The sequence below is a fragment of the Schistocerca serialis genome, chromosome 4 (genome assembly GCF_023864345.2).
Source record: "Schistocerca serialis cubense isolate TAMUIC-IGC-003099 chromosome 4, iqSchSeri2.2, whole genome shotgun sequence".
NCBI classification, from domain to species: Eukaryota; Metazoa; Arthropoda; class Insecta; order Orthoptera; family Acrididae; genus Schistocerca; species Schistocerca serialis.
In genome coordinates, this window is record NC_064641.1 from 108,331,134 (window position 1) to 108,355,815 (window position 24,682).

Sequence of the window (24,682 nt, forward strand, 5' to 3'; positions counted from 1 at the left end):
ACCTATGATCTCTTGTAAGTCTACTAGACCAGCAGGGGTGCAGCTGTATAGTAGTGTGGGAGTGGATTGACCACATCTTTCACTTTCCTCCCTAGAGTTCTCATCACACACTCCAATGGATAGATAACTTCCTGTCTAGTTTTCACAAAAAATCCTGAAGCAAAGTTTTGTGGGTCAGAATGGATTAAAAAGTGTTCACATATTAAACTTTAGTAAACAGAGCTAAATGCAATGAAAAAAAATGAACTAGTAAGATGATATACATAGATATACTACGATACTATTCCTAATTTTTTTATTACATATGAATGAATGAGTCTTCACTAAATTTGCCACAACATCCATGACATTTCCCAAAAGAGTTCATGACAAATTTAATTACTCTCTGCAGAGTACACAGGAATTACGAGGGGCATTTGAAAAGTCCATGCAAAAATAAAAACTACTTACCTGTTTGGGGTAGGCCTTTTTAATTTTTGGCAGTGTCTCCTTTTAGACTTATACACTTTTTCCAATGTTGTTCTAATTTGTTGATCCCTTCTGAATATTAGGAATTGTCCAAATCTGCAAAATAGCTTTTAGTTGCTGCAATCACCTCCTCGTTTGAATAAAATCTTTGTCCCGCCAGCCGTTTCTTCAAATTGGGGAACAAATAGTAGTTCAAGGAAGCCAAGTCTGGAGAATAGGGCGGATGTGAAAAGAGTTGTAATCCTGTTTCCATTAATTTTCCAACCACAACTGCTGAGGTGTGTACTGGTGCATTGTTGTGATGGAAAAGGACTTTTTTGCGGTCCAATCACTGGTGTTTTTCTTGCAGCTCAGTATTCAAACAGTCCATAACGATAAATAATACGCACCTGTAATAGTTTTACCCTTTTCCAGATAGTCAATGAGGATTATCCCTTGTGAATCCCAAAAGACAGACGCCATAACCTTTCTGGTCGAAGAAATGGTCTTCACCTTTTTTGGTGCAGATTCTCCCTTGGTACCCCATTGTTTAGATTATTGTTTGTTCTCAGGAGTATAGTAATGTATCCACGTTTCATCCACAGTGACGAAATGATGCTTAAAGTCCTGTGGATTCTTCCTTAACAGCTGCAAACCATCCTTGCAACACTTCCCATGATTCCGTTTTTGGTCAAGGGTGAGCAATCGCGGAACCTATCTTGCTGATAGCTTTCTCATGTCCAAATGTTTATGCAAAATGCATTCATTTGAGATGCCCACAGCACTAGCAATCTCATGCAACTTAACTCTTCTGTCATCTGTCACCATATCATGGCTTTTATCAATGATTTCTGGAGTCATAACCTCCACAGGTCGTCCAGAACGTTCAGCATCACTTGTGCCCATATGACCACTCTCAAAATTTGGAATCCACTTATAAACTGTTCTAATCGAAGGTGCAGAGTCACTATAATGTTTATCAAGCTTCTCTTTAGTCTCCTGAGGCGTTTTGCCTTTCATAAAATAATGTTTAATCACCACACAAAATTCTTTTTTGTCCATTTTTTGACAATCACTTGACTTCCTTGATTCATACAAATGCCAAACACAAAGAAATTGACCAATATGGCTGAAACTTGGTGTACGTTCTTTCCAAAAATGCTACTAACTAAACATGACCTTGATACATGCCGGTGGTGCCATCTCTTGGACTTTGCACGGACTTTTCAAATGCCCCTCGTATAATAATATTTAAGGTATCAGATAGATTATATAATGGTAAGACAGAGATTTAGGAACCAGGTTTTAAATTGTAAGACATTTCCAGGGGCAGATGTGGACTCTGACCACAATCTATTGGTTATGACCTGTGGATTAAAACTGAAGAAACTGCAAAAAGGTGGGAATTTAAGGAGATGGGACCTGGATAAACTGAAAGAACCAGAGGTTGTACAGAGTTTCAGGGAGAGCATAAGGGAACAATTGACAGGAATGGGGGAAAGAAATACAGTAGAAGAAGAATGGGCAGCTTTGAGGGATGAAGTAGCGAAGGCAGCAGAGGATCAAGTAGGTAAAAAGATGAGGGCTAGTAGAAATCCATGGGTAACAGAAGAAATATTGAATTTAATAGATGAAAGGAGAAAATATAAAAATGCAGTAAATGAAGCAGGCAAGAAGGAATACAAACGTCTCAAAAATGAGATCGACAGGAAGTGCAAAATGGCTAAGCAGGGATGGCTGGAGGACAAATGTAAGGATGTAGAGGCGGTTGTGGTGGTTTTTGGGGGGAAGGAGACCAGACAGCGAGGTCATCGGTCTCATCGGATTAGGGAAGGACGGGGAAGGAAGTCGGCCATGCCCCTTGAAAGGAACCATCCCGGCATTTGCCTGGAGCGATTTAGGGAAATCACGGAAAACCTAAATCAGGATGGCCGGACGCGGGATTGAACCGTCGTCCTCCCGAATGCGAGTCCAGTGTCTAACCACTGCGCCACCTCGCTCGGTGATGTAGAGGCCTATCTCACTAGGGGTAAGATAGATACTGCCTATGGGAAAATTAAAGAGACCTTTGGAGATAAGAGAACGACTTGTATGAATATCAAGAGCTCAGACGGAAACCCAGTTCTAAGCAAAGAAGGGAAAGCAGAAAGGTGGAAGGAGTATATAGAGGGTCTATACAAGGGCGATGTACTTGAGGACAATATTATGGAAATGGAAGAGGACGTAGATGAAGATGAAATGGGAGATATGATACTGCGTGAAGAGTTTGACAGAGCACTGAAAGACCTGAGTCGAAACAAGGCCCCCGGAGTAGACAACATTCCATTGGAACTACTGACGGCCTTGGAAGAGCCAGTCCTGACAAAACTCTACCATCTGGTGAGCAAGATGTATGAAACAGGCGAAATACCCTCAGACTTCAAGAAGAATATAATAATTCCAATCCCAAAGAAAGCAGGTGTTGACAGATGTGAAAATTACCGAACTATCAGTTTAATAAGTCACTGCTGCAAAATACTAACACGAATTCTTTACAGACGAATGGAAAAACTAGTAGAAGCCAACCTCGGGGAAGATCAGTTTGGATTCCGTAGAAACACTGGAACACGTGAGGCAATACTGACCTTACGACTTATCTTAGAAGAAAGATTAAGAAAAGGCAAACCTACATTTCTAGCATTTGTAGACTTAGAGAAAGCTTTTGACAATGTTAACTGGAATACTCTCTTTCAAATTCTGAAGGTGGCAGGGGTAAAATACAGGGAGCGAAAGGCTATTTACAATTTGTACAGAAACCAGATGGCAGTTATAAGAGTCGAGGGACATGAAAGGGAAGCAGTGGTTGGGAAGGGAGTAAGACAGGGTTGTAGCCTCTCCCCGATGTTATTCAATCTGTATATTGAGCAAGCAGTAAAGGAAACAAAAGAAAAATTTGGAGTAGGTATTAAAATTCATGGAGAAGAAATAAAAACTTTGAGGTTCGCCGATGACATTGTAATTCTGTCAGAGACAGCAAAGGACTTGGAAGAGCAGTTGAATGGAATGGACAGTGTCTTGAAAGGAGGATATAAGATGAACATCAACAAAAGCAAAACAAGGATAATGGAATGTAGTCTAATTAGGTCGGGTAATGCTGAGGGAATTAGATTAGGAAATGAGACACTTAAAGTAGTAAAGGAGTTTTGCTATTTAGGGAGCAAAATAACTGATGATGGTCGAAGTAGAGAGGATATAAAACGTAGACTGGCAATGGCAAGGAAAGCGTTTCTGAAGAAGAGAAATTTGTTAACATCGAGTATAGATTTAAGTGTCAGGAAGTCCTTTCTGAAAGTATTTGTATGGAGTGTAGCCTTGTATGGAAGTGAAACATGGACGATAAATAGTTTGGACAAGAAGAGAATAGAAGCTTTTGAAATGTGGTGCTACAGAAGAATGCTGAAGATTAGATGGGTAGATCACATAACTAATGAGGAAGTATTGAATAGGATTGGGGAGAAGAGAAGTTTGTGGCACAACTTGACCAGAAGAAGGGGTCGGTTGGTAGGACATGTTCTGAGGCATCAAGGGATCACCAATTTAGTATTGAAGGGCAGCGTTGAGGGTAAAAATCGTAGAGGGAGACCAAGAGATGAATACACTAAGCAGATTCAGAAGAATGTAGGTTGCAGTAGGTACTGGGAGATGAAAAAGCTTGCACAGGTTAGAGTAGCATGGAGAGCTGCATCAAACCAGTCTCAGGACTGAAGACCACAACAACAACAACAACAATAGTATTCTAAGAGGCCAATGGCCTTGCTGCAGTGGTAACACCAGTTCCCGTCAGATCAGCGAAGTTAAGCACTGTCGGGCTGGGCTAGCACTTGGATGGGTGGCCATCTGGTCTGCCGAGTGCTGTTGGCAAGCGGGGTGCACTGAGCCCTTGTGAGGCAAACTGAGGAGCTACTTGATTGAGATGTAGTGGATCCGATCTCGTAAATTGACATACAGCCGGGAGAGCTGTGTGCTGACCACATGCCCCTCCATATCCACATCCAGTGACACCTGTGGGCTGAGGATGACACTGGGGCTGGTAAGTACTGTTGGGCCTTCCAAGGCCTGTTCAGAAGGAGTTTAGTCTAGTTTTAGCATTCTAAGGTAAGAAAATTTATTACTAGGTATTTAATGGCATTGTCCCACTTCAAAATTGTAAAAAGGATTTACTTGTTTAGTCTAATGGCATATATGTATTAAATTCTAAAGCACAAATCTATTACAAAACATAATTATATAGTTGTATGAACCTACAAATATAGTGTGGCATAGATTTAAAATCATCAATAGATAAGACAGAACTTTAGAAATTACATGATCTTACGTGCTAGTGTAATCCAAAAAACTTCTTAGATTTAGGCTACACTAGTCTTTATGCAGTAGGATGTGGATTTTCAAGAATTTTGAATGGTCTTATATAAATATCAATATATTTCTCTATCTCAGATGTCAATAATTAAGATCTCTCTTTGACTTTCACCAACACAAGATCTTCTACCTCAAACTTAGAAAATCTGCCTTTACCATTATCTCTCTGCTTTCTCCTATCCCCCTGTTTTTTCATCATCTCTGACACTCTCTTCTCTCTCTTGCAGTGACAGAATTTTGCATGGAAGAAACACAACATTCTCAGAAACAAAGTTAGCAGGTCTGCGATCAAATGTGATTTCGAATGGTGAAAAATCTGTTGAAGAATGTTCTAAGCTGTTCATAATATCCTCAAAGTCACTGACATACTACAGTATGCTCTAAACAGTCTTCCAATTTCTCTCATATGTCTTTCTGCAGGATTACTCTACGGATGGTACACAGAGGTTAGAATATGCCTTACTTTTGTGTGATCAACAAAATCTTTCCAAGCTTGTGATGTAAACTGAGAACCATTGATAGATAAAATTGTTTTAGAAATACCTACCTGATGAAAATATGTGTTTTCAAACTTAGAAATGATTTGCTTACTAGTAGCTTCCTTAAGAGGAAACAGCTTTATGAACCTCAAAAATACATCAACCATCACAAAACATGACAAAATCCATTCTTAGACTTAGGAAAATGTCCATAAATGTCCACAGACATGAGATCTAGATTATTATTTGGCAGTGTGTTTTGCATTTGGCCTCTACTTGTTTGGTTACTTATCTTCACTCTTTAACATCTGTCTCAGCTGGCAATCTTCTTCTTGAATTTCATTCCTATGTTATACAAATAGATGTTTTCCTGACTCTTTTGCATACATTTGGTTGATCCACAGTTAACAAAATTCTCACGTGTATAAGTAATTAAAGTATCAGTACATTGCTCCGGCCAACATAGTTTCCAATCACCTGAGTCAGTCTTATGTCTCTCGAATAAAATACCATTGTGTACCTTATAATATTGTTCTGTCTTTTCTCCTCCTTTCTCACCCAACAAGCTCTTAACCAATTTCCAATTTTGATCATGATCTTGATTCATGCAGATATCTTTGCAAATTTTCAAGATCTCTTTTTCCTCCTTCACACCTCTCAGGTACATAATTTTAAACGCTTTCTCTCCCTCTCCAGAGCTGTTAGATAATTAACTCCCTAAAGGTAGCCCAGACAAAGCATCAGCAACTACATTGTCTGTGCCCTTAATGTATCTGATTTCATAATTTATGTGCTGTAGAAACAAGATCCAATGAGTATTTCTGTTATAGTACAGCACAGTACAGTATAGTACAGCTTACACATAACATAATGTTTTGTGATCAGTATAGATGATGACTTTGTGACCTAGTAAATAATTTTTAGACTTGTTGAATGCCCAATGTATAGCCAAAAGTTCTTTCTCAGTTACGTTGTATGTCTTTGCATGCTTCTGCAATACTATATTAGCAAATGCAAGAGATTTATGTTCAATAACACCATCAACTTCAACTTCTTGAAATGAATAAGCAACCAAACCAACATCACTACTGTCTATCATAATACAAAAAGGAAGAGACCAATCTGGTTTGAACAATAACTGACTTTGACACAACTGTCCTTTGATCTCATCAAAAGCATTCTGGCTTTCCTGATTCTAATCCCAAACAGTATCCTTTTTCAAAAGTTCACACAGCCTTGAAGCATTCAAAGCTTGGCTGCTAAAATTTTTTCTATAGAATCCAGTTAACCCAGAAAATGATTTAAACTGTTTTTTTGTTGCGAGGAGTAGGAAAATTAGCAATAGCATCAAGTTTCTCTTTTTCAGGAGCTGTTCGTTTTTCGCGGGGATAATGTGTCCTGAACATTTTAACTTATTCCATGCCCAATTTACAGATACCTATTTTGGAAGTCATAACTCCTGATTCCACTTTTGAAAACACATCTCTTAACAGATCTAAATGTTGTTCCCAAGTCTTTCCAGCGACCAAACTATCATCAACATACACAATTAATTTTGAACTCACTTCGCCGGCCAGAGTGGCCGAGTGGTTCTAGGCACTACAGTCTGGAACCGTACGACCGCTACAGTTGCAGGTTCGAATCCTGCCTTGGACATGGATGTGTGTGATGTCCTTAGGTTAGTTAGGTTTAAGTAGTTCTAAGTTCTAGGGGACTGATGACCTCAGAAGTAAAGTCCCATAGTGCTCAGAGCCATTTGAACCATTTTTTTGAACCCACTTCACTTCCCATACAGAATCCACAGCTCTTATGAATTCAGCTACAGATACATTTAGCCCAAATGGCACGACACAGTATTGAAAACACTTACCTCTGTACAAAAATGCAGCATACTTTCTAGAATTAATTTCATGTGGGATCTGGTGAAATCCAGAGGCCAAGTTGAAACTACTCATGTATTTTACATAATCAAATTTGTGTAACAGCTCGTCCATGTTCTCAGGATGGTCATTCTCTCTGATAAGAAACTTATTAAGATGTCTAGAGTCCAAAACAATGCTCACTCCACCATTTCTCTTACTTACTACTACTAAAGGATTCTTGTAAGTACTCCTACTTCTCTCCATTACCCTCCACATTTCCATTTTCTGAATTTCCTTCTAAACATCTTTCCTTTTTGAAAATGGTATATTATATGGCTTGAGAAAGAAATGTTGATGATCTCTAAGGTAAAGCATACACTGATAGCCTTTTGCTTTCCCTGGTCTTTCACTAAACACCTTTCTAAACTCCAATGACAAATTTCTCAGTTGTTCCTTTTGTAGATCATTAAGAGGTGTAGCTTCCCTTACTTTAGAATCTACTACACTTTCAAAATCCTGATCCTCAATCTCATCAAAATTTATATCATCATCAAACATCTGGTACTCACTTTATTTCACAATGTTTTGCAAATAGTAACAACTTTTCCCACAGTTTAAAATACAGAAATTAGTTTTCACATAGGTATTACTTTTAGGTTCCAAAATAAACGATTCTTTAATGTTCTATCCAAAACAAGGCTCAACTTTCACTATCCAATCCATACCAAGAATTATATTTTTTCCCAGACTAGGGATCACTAAGCATCCATGTTCAAAGTTCTTGTCTTCTATACTAAAAGTTAAAAGTATCTGAGATTTTACCAGTTTGCTTTGCTCACCTGTAGCCATTCTTATATTTACACCCCCAATGGGCATTTCCACAAAATTCTTTTTATACTTGATCTTGTCCCTAAATTGTTCATATACACCAAAAATCATGCTACCTGTATCAGTCAAACTGTTGCCTTCCAACAGATCAATCTTAATTTTTATGTAAAGACATCCAAAATCTGAATCATCTTCTCTGTTGTCAGATGCTTCATGCAAGAAATCACTTTCAGTTTCATCAAATGCTGCATACACACTGTCTTCACAGGGTTTTATCAACTTTACTGGTATCATAGCATTACTTTGGTTACTCATGTTGTCATGTATAGATGGAACACAATGAATAGAGTCCATGGCACAACTAACATCACTTGTTGCAGAAGGAACACAAAACACATTACTATCAAAATTACACTTCCTGCTTAGATGCTATTTCACTACATTCTACCATCTGGGGTACAAATTCTGACTAACCACAGCTAGCTTATTCCAGAATGCACATTTATCTATGTTATCATCAATCTGGTCCCAAACAAACTTCAAAAACTTTTCACCTTTATTATCCAGGCTCACAGATACCTCACCTTTATCGTTTGGGTCATTACTCTGCCTGACATTAATGAAAAACTGCTTTGACTGGACTTGTATTCCATGACTCTCACTTACATCATCACATACATCACTTACCTTACCTGTATTGTCAACATCATTTACAAATAACAGTGAAACTTCATTATCCTTAAACTTCACAAATGCCTGATACTCATCATCATCATATTCCTCTAAAATTACTTCACCAACATCACTAACAATAAAAGTCTCATTTTCAACAGTCATTTACCTCACCTACATTCATTTTCAATAAGCCACCAGTCTCAGACTTACCAACCTCAGTCATTTCACAGCTGTCATTCACACCTAGGATAAATCAAAAATATCACATAAATCAGATCTAATACAGTCATCACCTTTATTTCACAGCTCTCATCTACATCAAAAATATCACATAGTTCAATTCCAATACATTTATAGTGCCGGATACAGAAAAACCTCAAGGAGGGGGCACTAAAGATATTATGAGCTACCTTTACTTTTACCATAATAAAAAATAATCAAGTCACATGGAAAGTTTTATTTAAACTGATGATACACATACACAAGACAATGCCATCTTATGATATAAAAAAGTTACAGTTGTGGTTCTCTTCCTTAAATGATGAATTCTATGCACCTATTCTTCCTGGTAAATTGGTTAATTACATCATCAATAGGACAATCAATGTCAGGGTGAGTGTTCAACAGAGCTGAGTCATTAAGTCGATCCTCCTTCATTGTCGACCTCAGCCATGTCTTTGCACGCCACAATGTTGAAAAACTTGTTTCTACTGTAGCAATAGATGCAGGTAATCAAGTAAATATTTTGTACAGCATGTGAAGCATAGGATAATCAGATCTAGGATAAACAGACAATGCTTTCATAACAGAATCTTGATCATTAAGGGCGTTTATCCTTGTTTGCTTGTATTGAAGAATCTCTCCCATCAGTCTCTTTTAAATCACAAAGAGTGATTCTTCTTCAGAGAATGGTAGTTCAGTTAAGCACTGATTCAATCCATGTGCCAGGTCATTACTGTCATGTTTCAGTAGTTGTGAGGGCAAAAGTATATTGAACTTTAAATGATAAATATTTTCTTCAGCAAAACGTTCTTTCATGTCAGTTGTAAATGGTCCAGTGTTGGAATAAAAACAGTTCTTTTCCAATATGTGATAGCATCATCATTATGATTGCAGTTTTCCCTGTGTCTTTGTCTGCCTGTAAGAAAAGGAACACTCATCTCCACGTCTAACTCTTCCATAACTGCCATCACCTCTTCAACAATATGAGGAAAGTGGCTATCAGCAGTAGCTCTCATGCCATCATACACACTCTCACTCTTGACTAATCTTCACATTTGCACTTGTTACAATTAGGACTTTTTGCTTATTCATTCTTCAGTCTTAATATTTCTGCTTCTGAATGTAAACTAGCTTCCTATTTGGTGAATAGTCTGTATTTATAATGCTATGTATCAAAGGTTCTCTATACAAGAAAGGTGTAGAATATTCACAACTTTTCTCTAACAAATGCCAGACAGAATAATGTATCAAGATCACTAGAATGGCTGCAGTGTTTCTCGTTGGTATATGTTAGCTACCTATGTGCCAGACAGAAACGTATAAAATATGATGACATGGATGCATGTGCTACACAGGAAAGTACAACTACTTGATAACTCAATTCATTTGAGTCGACTGATGAAAGAAATGAACAAATAGCATGCAGCCTGACTAGTGGGAGCAGCGCGGGTGGCAATGCAGGTGGCCCCGCAAGGGGGGGAGGGGGGCGCATGCCCCTCAAATGTATCTGCCAATGTACAATCATCACCTTTATTTCACAGCTTTCATTCACATCTACATAAAAAATATCACATAGTTCATATCCAATACAGTCATCACTTGATTTACATAGATCAACACCACTCTTTTCCAACCAAGAGAATAAATCATTAGTACATACTACATCAAAATTCCTACTACTTTCACATTTGCGATTAACACTTACATCACCATAATTACACATAGTATCCCAAAACTTTGAATCAAAACTTAAATGAGCAATCTGATATTTCTTCTGTTCAGTTTCAGATATATGTGCTACAAGGGCTATTCAGAAAGTAGGGAATGTTTTGGCATTAAAAAAAACTAAGTACAAGAAATACATTTTATTATATACATCTGAAAGATTGACTGACATACTGCTTTTTCACATAGTCACCAAACACACTGAGGCACTTATGATAGCGGTGGACAAGCTTTGAAAGGCCTGACACTTCAGCCAGTGAGTTGCACCTGCCAGGAGTTCTGCGTTGTCATCAAGGCACGCGTTGCAAGCCAATTCTTCATATTGGGAAACAAGTGGAAGTCGCTTGGTGCAAGATCATAGCTGTAGGACAGATGAGGGAAAATTTCCCATTTGAATGAATTAAGGCATTTGTTAGTGCAGTTTGCTTTGTGAGGTCACGCATTGTCTTGCAAAAACAAAATTTTGGTCATCAGCTTTCCTCAGTGTTTGTTTTGAACTGCTCTTCTAAGGCTGTGCAAAGTTTGACAGTACCGGGCAGAATTTATGGTTGCTCCACATTCGAGAGAATCAATAAGAAGCACACCTTGCCTATGCTGAAACACTGTCACCATCAATTTCCTTGCTGACAAGGTTTGCAAACATTTTCTTGGTTTTTGGGGGACCTGGTGTGCACCCACTCCATGGACTGTAATTTTGTCTCGCAGTTGATGTGTTTCACCCAAGTCTCATCACCGGTTATGATTTGATCCAGTAATGAATCACTATGTTTGTGGTAGGCCTCCAGAAATGTCAACATTGCCAGCATTTTCCAAAACAATAAATTTATTTTTTAAAACATCAACTTTTTCAGTCAAACTTTTAAACCCCTCTGACAAACTGATTACTAAGCTGACCTATCTGATCTTGTACCCTGTCTATTTTACTATTGTCTTCAGTATTCAAGTCATATAATTGTCTTTGTAGTGAAGTAAATTTGCTACCACTGCCTGTTCTTATTTCAGTTAACTAATCATTAACTGCACTAAATTTGCTCTTGTTATCTGTCCTCATTTCCTCCATTTTTGTGAAAATTAACTACAAAATATCAGTTTTTTACTGTTTATTTACTATGATTTCATTTGACTCAGACATGTCCTGACTGGATCCTACAGCTTTCATTTCTACCTCACTCCTACCTTTGTCCCTATTCATTTTGTTAACAAGCACACGAGTCCACAAACAAATTTTCTTCATAATTCGTTTTTACTTATCTTCCCTTTTTTGATGTCCCTGGCTTTAGTTGTAAAGTCCTCTTTCATTCGATCCTGTCTGTCGTTATTGGTAGTACATTGTCACCGTTGGTATGATCTGCTTTGTTGGTCAGTTTTTGGTTTTTTCTTGCTTCATTTAATCAGAAATTTATTCATAAATAAATTGTTAATGAAATAAATCATTTTCTTTTCTTTTCTGCAACAGACAAAACTTTACTATTAGTCAATTAATGCAAGACAATGCCCACACTGTATTCTACCTTTCCCTTTCTTGTTGTGCTACTGTGCTCGATGGTGAAGTCTTTTCAGAAGATTTTGAGAGGAGTAAGATTTTCCATAAGGTTTTAACTTACATTTTCTTGCACAGTTGGCTCCAGTTTTTCATGTCTAGGGGTCTGATTCTTGAAGCTGAATTCTCACATTTTAGGCTCTCATGGTTCACTTGATCAAAATAATTTTGGAGAATGCCTTTGCAGAATTTTTGTTTTCATGATAATTTATTGTCTCACATTTTACTATATCACACTGTGTTTTGAATTTTCACAATAACAAAGCCAAAATTACATTTTTTGTCCAAAATACAAAAATATGTCCGATCATATTCAAGGCATGCTTACTATTACCTCACTCTGTGGGAACAACAATGTTCCAAAGGGTTTACAATTTTTCTTGACAAATGAATTTCAAAAAAGACAAATTTTAACTGTACATTCAGAACTAGTACATATCGATTGTAAGAACAAAAACAAAGCAAAAAGCAATTCTTTTTTATAAATTTCAGCTTGTAATATATTGCGTATAAAATTATATGATAATTTTTGGAAAAAGCTGAGATAATACTGACCTGTCCAAAATTCAAACAATATTGCTGTTATTGACTACTGCTGTTGAGGAAAAGTAATGCTAGAGGAGCATGTCCTGTTACAACACTCAATGAGGATCCTCTCTCACTCCCTGCTCTAGTACACACTCCTCCTCCAAGTACTCAGGTCTACAGCGTTCCATGTGTGCGAAAACTTGGGAGCTGTGTCCAACCACCCCCCCCCCCCCCCCCTGCCTCTCCAGTACTTTCTTGCCCTCACCTCCATGTGTTGAGGTTTCTACAAACCCCCCATCCATGTGTAGCCTCTACTATGAGTTCTGTGAGTGAAGTGCTTTCTCCTCTGGTGCCTTCTACTACATCATCGTCCCCACTGCTTCCAATGTCATCACATTCTGTGTTGATGTTTTGACATATTCCATCAAGGATCCCTCCCTCTAGGTGTGTGATGACACACTCTTTGTTCTTTACACACTCTTGTGCTCCCTTGATGACCTGACCACCTTGCATGGCACCCTCCTTTGCTGTCAGCTGCCCATTGGTGCTGATGATGACATCAGCTCCATGTCCATCAGTGCCAACAGCTGTCTCACAGTCTCCCTTCCTCTCAACCAGCAGCCCTCTCCAGCTCATGATCAGCTGATTCCCTTGTCTCACATGAGTCACCCAGTTCACCAACCACACTGGCTTTAAGACTATATCATCTCCTCCACCAGCATAAGCTCTCACTCCCCATGGGAAAAGGTCCAACTGTGCCTTCCCTTGGGGCCAGCCATGGCACAACTGGTCACATCGCTATACTGTCTTCTGACTGATTGCTGTCACCTACTGTCACCCAACAAGTCTATGTCTCTTGTCCTCCCCCTTGCTGTGCACTGTGGGGAGGGGGAGGTGAGGGAGGCTCAGTGGCGACTATCAGTAGTCATACTGTTGGTAGCCATTCATTCATCAAGCTAGCTTCTTTGACACTAACTTGGTCAGTAGCCATATCGCTTACTTGTCAGTGCTTCCAGTTGTACTCTTCTGAGTTATGTGTAAGAAAAGTGTACTACAGCCATGGGTGAGAATCCATTACACTCTCCAACAGATGTAGTACATGAATATCCACATGTCTGAAGCCACACTACCTGACTGTGTACCTATGGGAATAAAGTGTACCACCACCAAAGGATTCATTTAATGAATAAAAAGTTTAATAAAGTAAGTACATTTTTAATTTTATTTATAAATTATGCACTTTTACCATATAGAGCTTTGATGTCATTTGACAATGAATTAAATATTTTGCTGTTATAATACTGTATCCTGGTTAGATATTTGAGTTCACAAAGGAGCTCAGCCTTTCTTCTTGTGTTGTGACCATGATACATTTAATAGGTTTCATAGTGCACAGGGTTGTCAACTATGAAGCTGATAATGGTGTAAATACACTGATGGAAACAAAATCACATCATCATGAAGGAGTAGCGCAACATAAATGAAAGTTGGTAGGCGTGTTTCTGCAACAGAAACATGATGTCTATTCTAGTTTCACACCAGTTACATAAGAGTGATGCTACTAGTGCCATTATGAGGATACAAATCAGGTTTGTTGTAAATACACACTGTAACAGTCATGGGAATTAGATACCTTGGAGATTCAACATGATGAGTTGGTGTTAGTCAAGAATGCCTTTAGGGCAACAAAGACACAGTTATCAGTACCACACTGAGTTTGAACAAGGTCATGTAATGGGGCTATTAGAAGCTGGAATACGGTCCATGATACTGCAGAAAGACTTAGCAAGAATGTAGCCACTGTACACGATTACTGGTGGTAGTGGTCAAGAGAATGCATAGTTGCAAGAAGACTGGGTTCCAGACAGCCACATGGCACTACAAAGAGGAAAGACCATCATGTCTGGTGTATGGCTCTGGCACATCATACTGCACCTGCAGCACCGATTTGAGCAGCAGTTGGTAACACAGTGACACAATGAACTGTTACAGATTGTTTACTTCAAGGACAGCTCCAAGCCAGATCCCTGTAGCATGCATTCTGCTGACCCTAAACCATCACCATTTGTGACTTCAACAGTGACAAGGGAGAGCTCCTTGGAGGACAGGTGGAGGTCTGAGGTCTTTTCTGGTGAAAGCTGGCTCTGCCTTGGTGCAGTGATGGCTTTATCTTGGTTAGAAAGAAGCTAGTTGAGTGCCTGCAAACAAGACATCTGCTAGCAAGACCCATTGGACCTACATCTGGAGTTATGGTCTGTCAATTTCATATGACAGAAGGAGCATTCTTGTGGTTATCCCACATATACTGACTGCAAAATTGTACATCAGTCTGGTGATGTGACCTGTTAAGCTGCCATTCATGAACAGCATCCCAATGAGTGTTTTCCAACAGAGCAACACTCGCCAACATAACACTATTGTAACCCAACATGTTCTGCAGAGTGTAGACATGTTGCCTTGCCCTGTTTGATTATCAGATTTGTCTGCAATCGAGCACATACGGGACATCATCAGATGACAACTCCAGCATCATCTACACATAGCATTAACCATCCTGTATTGACCAACCAAATACAACAGGCATGGAACTCTATCTCACAAAATAACATCTGATATGTGTACAACACAATGCATGCACATTTGCATGCTTGCATTCAACATTCTGGCAGTTACACCAGTTATTAATGTACCAGCATTTCACATTTCCAATGGCTTGTCTCTCACTTAGTTAACCTGTGATCAAAACATGTTACCTAGCCAAGTGCATTCTTAAAATTTCATTACTGTACATCATGTAGTGGCGCCACCCTTTATGATAGGGAAAGTTAGTTTTGTATGATATTCTGAGCACAAGTTACAGCCAGGTGTGGGCCGGATTGCAGTAAATTACGCTGACCAGCAGTTGCGAAGTGGAATGGAGGACACAGGGCCGTCAAACCACCGAAAAGAATAAAAAGGAGCGGTTCGCATGGTGCAAGCTACAGGCAGAAGGGGCCCACTGGCACAATCGGGGTGTGGGGCACACGTGACTCAGAGTGATGCGTTAGTGAAACAGAGGTGCGCAGCCAAGTATAAATAGGTGTTGTTTTCTAACGAGATTCATTCAAGTGTGGCAGCTCTCCTGGATGGCGGGGCATTTCAGACTACCAGCAACACATGGCAACAGATGGGGCAACAGCAATCCAGTCCACGGTGGGTCGTTGTTTCAATCCTCTGAAGCCAACATGGGAATTCAAGTGTGGCGGCTCTCCTGGACGGCGGGGCATGTCACACTACCCGCGACACATGGCAACAGATGGGGTGACATTGTCCCAGTCCACGGCGGGTCATTGGTTCGACCCTCTGAGGCTGACGTGGGGTCCGTGGCTAGTCAGGGTGGGCCACTCTTCGGCTCGCTACCGCGGACAGTCGTCTCGACTCCCGGCATACGCCGAAGACTTTCGTGGCGAGGGGCCGCAGATTCCGACACTGGATCACGGGGAGTTGTTGCCGCCTCATTCTCAGCTACGCCAGCTGAGGAAGAAGCAGCAGTGGGGCCGGCCTACGACCCCCGGCAGAGCAGCGGGGATGGTGGTCGCTGAGTCGGCTGCTGGTACAGCCATCCTGAGGTAATTGGAGCTCTATAGCTGGTGAAAAAGGCCGGCATGACACAGCATTGCACTGCACAGGTCGCTGGGGCAGTGGCCTCAGCATTGCGGGGCCTGTGATGCGGGATGAGGTCAATGAAGCACTGTAGTGGAAATGAGTAAATCATTTGAAAAGCTCACCGAGTTTTAATACGGCATGTCCTTGCACCCATGTCAGGAACTGTACACCATGTGCGCAGAGAGCAGATTTGAGTTGGAAACGGATACAGCTACAACGATTACCGGAAGCAACATGTCCATTCTCTTTCCTGGGGACCGATGTCTTATGACCTTTTAGGCGAACACCATCAGGGAACAGATTCATTCTGACAATAGTAGACCATTTTTCGAGGTATGTGGATTTGGTGGCTACGCCAAATCAACAGGCAGCAATGGTCGCGCAAGCATTAGTAATCAACTGGATTTTGAAGTTTGGTGTACTAGAGACACAAATTGAAACTTCCTGTCAGATTAAAACTGTTTGCCGGACCGAGACTCGAACTCGGGACCTTTGCCTGTCACGGGCAAGTGTGAGCTTTGTAAAGTTTGGAAGGTAGGAGACAAGATACTGGCAGAAGTAAAGCTGTGAGGACGGGGCGCAAGTCGTGCTTGGGTAGCTCAGATGGCAGAGCACTTGCCCACGAAAGGCAAAGGTCCCGAGTTCGAGTCTTGGTCTGGCACACAGTTTTAATCTGCCAGGAAGTTTCATATCAGTGCACACTCCACTGCAGAGTGAAAATGTCAATCTATAGACAATAATTACTAACCAAGGGACCATTTTCACGTCGGATTTAATAAAGGAACTGTGTAAATTGTTGAACGTAAAGAAGTTGAGAACGAGCGCGTTGCATCCACATGTGAATGGAAGGACAGAATGGGTACACAGAACAATCGGGAAGATGCTGAGTTTTTATGTGGATTATCATCACCATCAGTGGGAAGAGTATTTGAAGCATATTGTATGCGCATACAATGCAAAATTCCATACAAATACCAATTCGTCTCCATATGAGGCAGTATACAGGCGAAAAATGCCATCATCATTTGATTTAGTGAAGCTACAGAAAGGAAGGACCAGTGAATCTGTACCTCAAGTCGCAAGAACAATTCTGGATGTTTGGAAAGGAGTTCAAATGGCGAATACAGAGGCTTTGGAAAGGCAGGAAGACGCAGTAAAGCGGAAAGGAAGTTTACTGCAGTATAAAGTGGGGCAATGGGAAATGCTGTCCAGCCCTTACACGCAAAAAGGGAAAACGAAGAAGTTCCTCAGGAGGTATCAAGGGACATACCAAGCTGTTGAAGCCACATCTCCCGTTAATGTTAAGCTTCAGCTACCAACGAGAACAACGATAGTACACATTGGGCGGTTACTGCCATTTTAGGGTTCCCCGGATGTGATTCCAGGTGTGTCACAGGAAGGAATGAGGAAGAAAAAGAGAGTGAAGAGAGGTGCTAAGCATAGAGTAAAACCTGGAGGATAGAATGCAGCATGAAGTGCCATATGCTTTATGATCTAGAAAGTAGTAGAGTATTTGTAGTTTCTTTTTATTTTCTTGTTATGTATCATTGGGTTTGTGTAGATTCATTGAGCGTTGTGTTTTTATGTGTTGTATGTGTTTTCGAGTATTGTATGCCTGCTAGGGGCAGCAGTCTTTTTGAAGAAGGAGGAAGGGTGATGGTGATCCCTGTCCTCAGGTCACTGAAAAGGTAAGTGTACCATCTGACGTATGTGGAGTGTTGTTGGAGGAGAAATCAAACGCAATTCTGGAGAAACAAATGCGTTGGAATAAATTTTGCGGCGAAGCCGTAATAAATATGTGTTGAATGATGTCAGAGTCGTACGAATTCTTATTTAATTTTTAGTTATAGACAGTGCTGGGTCAGAAAGTTGTGTTTATTGCACCAGTTCATATAATGTGAATTTAAGGATGAAAGTAGTCACACAATCGGTGTTGAGTTTGGACTGAAAAGAGTGAATGTTGGAGGAAAATCTGTGAAGCTACAAATATGGGACACATGCACGGTGCAGTTATTTTTAGCCAGGGGGAAAGGAATAGAATATCCAAGAGACATCATGGAGCCAAAATTGAGCTTGCAATGGGTTGGGGTGCATTGGATCTTCTCCACCTACGAGAATTTGGTAGTAGTAGCAAGTCATGTTTATGGAAGCAAAACATATGAAGTTCGAGGGTAGCAGAATTTTAATCAATGGAACTAAGTGTAACATAACAGGACCAACCTTCCATCTGCCAGCGTCAATTTCAGGAGTCACACAATTGAATGCTTCCCAGCCACAGCTGTACTGGCCAGAAACCACTTTAGAGTTTTGCCAAGGCAGAATCTGACCTTGTTAAATCAAACTCTGGAAACAGGTCTGTTGAGATCCATAAACCGGTTCATTTTAGAGCAAGAGGGGTGCATATCAGCCGAACAGCTTGTGCAACATGTCGCTCAGTATAGGAAAAGGTAACAGCAAATAAGGATCATTTTAAGCACCTCTGTGCCAAGTGTCATTGCAGCCTTAACATTGTTATGTATTGTTTTCTTTTGGATCAGATGGAGAGCTAATTCCAAGAGGGAACCAAGGGTAGTCCAAGTCCCAGTGGATTGGATAATGAGGGTGTGAGACGAGTAGGTAAGGGGTTGATCGAGCAGTGGTCGTCCAGTAAAGAATTTTTACGTTTTTCATGTCATGGTTTTAAGAGGGCACTAGACCACATTTAAGTTTTCTAATAGTAAGTACGTCATAAGCACCAATCCAAACCAGTTTAAGAGTTAGTTAAAGGATGACTTGGGGACCGGGTCTTTCCGAAGAGGGGAATAATGTAGTGGCACCACCATTTAGGATAGGGAAAGTTAGTTTAGTGCGATATTCTGAGCACAAGTTACAGCTAGGTGTGGGCCAGATTGCAGTAAATTACGCTGACTGGTGGTTGCGAAGTGGAATGGAGGACACAGGGCCGTCGAACCGCTGAAAAGAGTAAACACAGCAGTTGACACGGTGCAAGCTATAGGCAGAAGGGGCCCACTGGCGCAACCAGGGTGTTGGGGCATACGTGACTCGGAGCGATGCATTAGCGAAACAGAGGCGCACAGCCGAGTATAAATAGGTGTTGTTTTCTAACGAGATTCATTCAAGTGTGGCAGCTCTCCTGGATGGTGGGGTGTGTCACACTACCAGTGACACACGGCAACAGATGGGGCGACAGCATCCCAGTCCACGGTGGGCCGTTGGTTCGACCCTCTGAGGCCGATGCGGGGTCCGCAGCCAGCCAGGATGGGCCACTCCTCAGCTCGCTATCGTGGACAGTTGTCTCTACTCCCGACACATGCCGGAGACATTCGTAGCGACGGGCCGCAGATTCTGACACTGGATCGCGGGCAGTCATTGCCACCGCGTTCCCAGCTACGCCAGCCGAGGAAGAAGCAGCGGCGGGGCCGGCCTAAGGCCCCCGGCAGAGCAGTGTGGAGTCAACAGGGATGGTGGCCACTGAGTCGTCTGCTGGCGCAGCCATCCTGATGTAATTGGAACTCTACAGCTGGTGAACAAGGCCAGCACGACACAGCGTTGCACTGCACAGGTTGCTGGGGCAGTGGCCTCAGCATTGCGGGGCCTGTGACGTGGACTGAGGTCAATGAAGCACTGTAGTGGAAATGAATAAATCATTTGAAAAGCTCGACCAAGTTTTAATACGGCACCTCCTGGCACCCATCCATTACAATCAGTTATTTTCTAGTGTTCCAATTTTTTTCTGTCAGTGTATATTAGGAAGTGGTTGTATGTATACCAAGTTTCTTAAAATATTATGACAGTAGGTGCTTGGGGAAACTCTCTACATTGTTTGGATAGTCTTTTTCTGTAGATTGAAAATTTTCTTTAATGTGGGTGAATTGCCCCAGAAGATAATTCCATCCACATACAATTGAGTGGAAGTACCCAAAGTAAGTAAACTTTGTGACGCTGATGTCTCCAATATATGAGATTGTCCTAATGGCAAAGATAGCTGAGGACATCCTTTTCATGGAGTTGAGCTCATGACGTTCTCAGCTAGTAGTGGACCAAGGACAGATCCCTGGGGAACTCCATAGAGTACAGTGCTGAATGAAATGTGTTTGGGCATCAATAGAGCAAGGTGTGAAGCTTTCAGTGACTACCATAGCAGAATATTGTCAAAAAATCTTTAACAAAACCCAAAAGAATTATGGTTCCAGTTAAAGGCTGTTAGTGATAGTGAAGTAAGTGTTCAGTTTCTCACAGATGAGACAGGAACTGAAAGTGAGGGTAGCAAGACAAGAGCAGAAATGCTTAATTCTGGTTTCAAATGTTCCTTTACAAAGGAAAACCCAGGACAAGTGCCTCAATTTATTTCTTGTATCACTAAAGAGCTGTGTGAAGTAAATACAACAGAGTCAGTGGCATTGACAAAGAAACAAGTCCTTAATAGTGAACAAAATTCCATGGCCAAGAGGACTCCCTATCAGACTCTATACTGAGCTTGGGGCTGAGTTAGATCCTATTTTTACTGTAATCTACCAAGGTCCTTCAAATCAAAAAAACAATGCTCAGTAGTTGGAAGGAAGCACATGTTACACCCATCTACAAGAAAGGTAGCAGAAGTGGTTCATAAAACTGCTGTCCAATATGCCTAACATCCACAGTTGAAGAAACTTAGAACACATTTTGAGCTGAGACATAATGAGGTATCTTCAACAGAATGACCTCTTTCATGCCAGCCAGCACAGATTCCACAAACAGATTATGCGAAACTCAACTTGCACTTTTCTCACATTACATACTGAAAGCCATGGGAAAAGGACATCAGGTAGATCCAGCATTCTGTGACTTCAAAAAAGCATTAGACTCAGTACCACATCAATGCTTATTATCAAAAGTATGATTGTATGACAGAAGTGTTTGAGCAGCCATAGGAAAGTCAATTCTGGGGTTCTGTGAAGCTGTTGAGGCAGATGGTTACATTGGGGTGAATTTAGTGGCACAGTAATTGAGGAAGTAAATGGGTCTTTTCCATGGTATTGCAGATTATGTTGAAGGGATAGGAAAACAGCAGAACAGGAAGGGAAGAGTAGAGCCCTTCAGACTGAACTGGGTAGTGCTAGGGAGGAACTGATGAGGTTAAGGGGGGAGAAGGGTGAAGACAGGTGGAAGTGGTAGCAATGAACAGGGGCCACAGAAAGAGAACAGTATCTAACAGTTTCATCATTGGCACAAACAATAGATTTGCCTTGCTACCTCAGTCAACTAAGAGAGAAGCTCAAGTAGATGTAAGTGTAGTCAGCACTCAACAGACTTTCACTAGGAAACCAATTGCTTCAAAAAAAGTAGAAAGTAGGAGGTAAGTTCTGTAGTTACGTAGTAGCCATGGAAGAGGTGTGGGCCAAATCTTGCAAGAAAAATTACATGACAGGTACCAGGTCACAAGTATTTTCAAGCCGGGTGCATGTCTTAGCCAAGTGATAGAGGATGTAGGATTACTGTGCAAGGGTTTTACAAAGCAGGATCATGTTTTGGTAGTGGGCGGAGTGGGAAACAGTACTAATAGGGATCAGGGCTATAATATTGAGTGTAACCTATCTAATGACCTCCTTTGTTACACGCATTGGATGACTGTTAATTGTAATAATTGTTCATGGAGCAATTAAATATTGTTGGCTGGGTCTAGTGGGAGTTTTAAAGAAAAAATACTCATCTTGTTTTTTAAGGATCTCCTACAATCTGTGGCTTGTATTTCTTGTCTGGAAGCCAGGTTCTCTTGTAGGTCTGGAAACCCTACGGGTTGATGTATTTCTTGAAATGACATAGATGACAAACTGATTCATATGTAATTTTCATTTTTAATAGTCCTAGATGCCCTGCTGCCATCAATTTACGATGTTCACTCAGTAAAATACATTCTATTTGCACAGAACTCAAGAAAATTTTACATTTCTCCTTCCTTCCCACCAGAAAACGTACCACCCACTGGCCCCAGTTAACATCGATCTGAAGAACATCAGTAAAGATATAGTCATACTAAGACCAAAACATAGAACATTGGACTGAAAATAATTTACAGAAAATGAAATTTACTCAACAGCATAATAGAACAATTATGATAACATATATTCACATATTTTTGTACTTTCAACATTGCAGCACAGTCAGAAATTGTAATAATCGAATACATAATAAATCGAGGCTGATAGTTTCTTATATATTATATTCACATAAACAAAAATACATCTTTTTGTATTACAGTAGTTTTATGAAATTTGTTCTTTTTTTTTATTTATTTTTTGGTCACAGGGATTAATTGTATTAGCGTACCATATTATACAGTCAGAGTTTAAAACATTTCAAATAAGACCAGAAAAAGGATAAGATCGTAAATTTGAGAATATACATGGTCCAAACAGCTAATTGCACATTACACATCCCCTGAGAGTTTCGCTCACATTCCATTGTAAGAGAAAGTCTCGCAGGTGTGTACATTGTTTACAAATTTGAAAAGTAGAACGTGTAGTAACACAAGTATTTACGAAATCGTAGGTTTTTGTGATCTGGATAGTTGAAGGCGGGTAAAAAGAGGCAACTACTGAGCGCTGAATTGGAGGGTGGTGTCTGATGGTTCTTCATACTGCTGATGGTATTGATGATTTTTTTAACTCCCAGGATTATTTCCTACAACATTTTTCAGTGTATCAGCTTCAGAATCCAAAGTTCCCTATCACATATATGAAATATTTCATGAGAAAAATGCAAGATAAACAAGGCTCTGAGAATCTGAATTTCGAAAAAAAAAAAAAAAAAAAGAAAAAAAAGAAAAAAAGAAAAAAAAAAAGAAAGAAACAAACAGAGAAACATCAAAATGACATCTTAACTGATTTGAAGTTAAGTGAAATGGATACTTGGCAGGCGCTTAGGCGAAAGCAAATACTAACTCATCTTGAAAAAGAAACTGAAAAATGTTACTTCCTGCAAGAAATTTTTTTTACGTTTTGTCAGATGTAATTATGCTATTGGATTTTGTACGAATACTAATTAGCAATATTAAAAAAGTACTTATATTAAGACAAAACTGTAAAGCAAATATTAATGCATAAGGGATAATAAGACTAAAACTAACACTCAACAATCAGTAAATTTTATTTTGGTTGCAGAAAATAATGAGATAAATTATTTGTTCTCTTATACACTTGACTTCCTAAAGTTACTCAATTTTTGAAATGTTAATACTATTTTGAAAACAGTCTTCTCTGTTTCTTCTATCATAACTGTAAAATGCAGTACCACTTGCAATATTCTAGATTACGATACCAATTTCACTACCAAAAAATGCGATAATATACCTCAGAAGCAAGTCGTCTGTGCCTTTTTGGCACTACCATGGCTTACAATACTATTTTACATTGTCAATAGTTCATGAAATACTGTGTGCAGCACAGACACAACTAAAACATCAAAGCATTTAATAAAATTGTGAATGCTACGTAAGCACTACTCAGTTCCAGGATACTAGATTATGTGTATAGTAGTTCAAATAGAAGTCTGGTGCACCAACATGGCACAACTTCAATTGGGAATACCAAGTAGTGTGTTTAAACATGTAGCTAAGTTCACTATCAATTTGGTTCAACTCATGGCTGAGGATACTATACAACATCAATGAAATAACTCATATCTAGAAGCACTATGGTGAATGTCCATAGAACAAGTCATGTAACTAACACTTAAAGCACAAAAACGAAAATGTCCTCTTAGGTAATACACAGAATTGTATACTGTACACAGGTGTGAAAACAAGTACCCACAGACTTCAATAACTCTATGGATATCTTTTACACACTTCAGTGAAAATAAGATTTGTTTGCTTCTGAGTTCTGTCTCATAGACATCTATGCAAAATTGCATGGTGCCTTTTGCACTGTTTACAAGTAGTTTAAAGACAAAGAATAGAAATCATTTTACTAGTTATCAGACAGTATCTTCAAGGTATTGTTATGCAGTGTTTATGGGGAGTGGGTATAGTATTCAACGGCAAAATAGTCTTTGTAACTATTAGTATCATTCAAGAATCACCCCCACACTCACATCAAAGAAAATAACAAAACATCAAAGAAAATATGTAACAGCTTTAAGATATTTACAAGTTACTCTGGGGGATATAGTTGTGTTGAAATACTTAACAACTAGAATTTCTGTACAGATAAATTTGACCATTACATGTTTCAATAAGTCACTGTATGGTTATAACACTTGGTGCACATCAAGCACAAGATAAATTCGGTATAAAGTCTCCTATCTGGGTAAAATTTTTCAAAAACGTAGTATATAGCTCGTCATGTTTTCAGGAA

The 24,682-nt window shown here is 39.9% G+C and overlaps 1 pseudogene; it reads left to right on the forward strand.

The window, feature by feature from the left end:
* The first annotated feature begins 4,229 nt into the window (after window positions 1–4,229).
* Window positions 4,230–4,347, forward strand: LOC126475764 (5S ribosomal RNA; annotated as a pseudogene).
* Window positions 4,348–24,682: the final 20,335 nt, after the last annotated feature.